Below are 1,517 nucleotides of genomic sequence, written 5' to 3'. Positions count from 1 at the left end.
CATTTACATTAGTGTAATACAACATTCTTAATCAATTGCTCTGAAATAGTTGAAAGATAATGTATCCATTTACATTAGTGTAATACAACATTCTTAATCAATTGCTCTGAAATAGTTGAAAGATAATGTATCCATTTACATTAGTGTTAATACAACATTCTTTCTATGCTGTCACGCAACCTACTGAAGGTTCCAGCTTCAAGCAGTAAGTGGTCATGTGCTTTACGTAAATAATTCTTGTTCGGGAAACTGTTGCACGTAACATAAAAAAGAGATTAATACAATTACCTTGGTGCTGATAGGAAATGATAGATCCGCTTACAGCGTCACTTGTTCGAAAACGTTCTCTTGGGAAAAGATTAACAATAAAAGGAATTATTTGTTTGTTTTATACTTTTCGCCCCATAATAGTTCTCTGCGCATAACCGTCCCAAATATTGAATTAAAAATCTATAGGAAAGGCAGCACTCACTGCCAAATCTTACATGGACTTATAACGTTCCCACCACACCAAAATGCGAGTCCGATTCTGTGGTAAACAGACGTGAATCACGAACCATTGAATTCACAGTCTGAGCACGCTTACCATTAGATTACGCCAACGACCCCTGATAAAAAGTAAACAGTAATTCTAGTTACGTCTTCAATACTTAAATTGTTCATGCTACGAATTGAACGATATTTTAAAGTTATTTGCAAGTAACAATTACCAAACATCATGCAGCAGTTTCTTCATATCATCAGTTATATTACTTAGTTATGTACATATACAAGGTACAAACTGCGTCATATCATCAGTTATATTACTTAGTTATATATATACAACAATGGAGCTACGTTACATCATCAGTTTTGTGACTTATTTATGCATATACAAGGCAGAAGTGCATCATATCACCAACTATATTACATATACGTATAGAAGGCAGAAGCTGCGTCATATCATCAATTACATTACTTAGTCATACATATACAAGATAGGAACTACATCATATCATCATAATCAATAATATTACTTAGTACATGTACAAGGCAGGAGCTGCATCATATCATAAACAAGATTACGACACTTATGATAAACAACATTGTTTATTGACAAAAAGTGGACATGGATAAACGTTTCGGAATTCTATCAGATTCCATCTTCAGTATCTTAAGCAGAATAAAATGAATTTACATCATCTTTATACATTTTCAAGGTACAGTTGCTAAATATAACAATAATTAGGCAAATAAAACACTAAACAGTAATCATGGGGAAAAACTACAGCAAGAAAACACAAACGAAAAATCAGTAATACGAACATATTAAACAATTTATAATTTAAATGAAGACTGCATGTTGTTCAGTGTTGGGGTGTGCTGTTTGATGTGGAGGGTTTCTTTGATCAATAATTCCAGGTCAGTATTAGACTTGCACAGGATAGAGAAATTTGATAGTATAGGTTGATGTCCTGTTTCTTCACTATGTTTTCTTGCTGTAGTTTCTCCCCATGATTGTATATTCATTTTATTCT

This window comes from Limulus polyphemus, unplaced genomic scaffold (genome assembly GCF_000517525.1).
Source record: "Limulus polyphemus unplaced genomic scaffold, Limulus_polyphemus-2.1.2 Scaffold2032, whole genome shotgun sequence".
Lineage (NCBI taxonomy): Eukaryota > Metazoa > Arthropoda > Merostomata > Xiphosura > Limulidae > Limulus > Limulus polyphemus.
Note: the sequence above shows the minus strand (reverse complement) of the source record.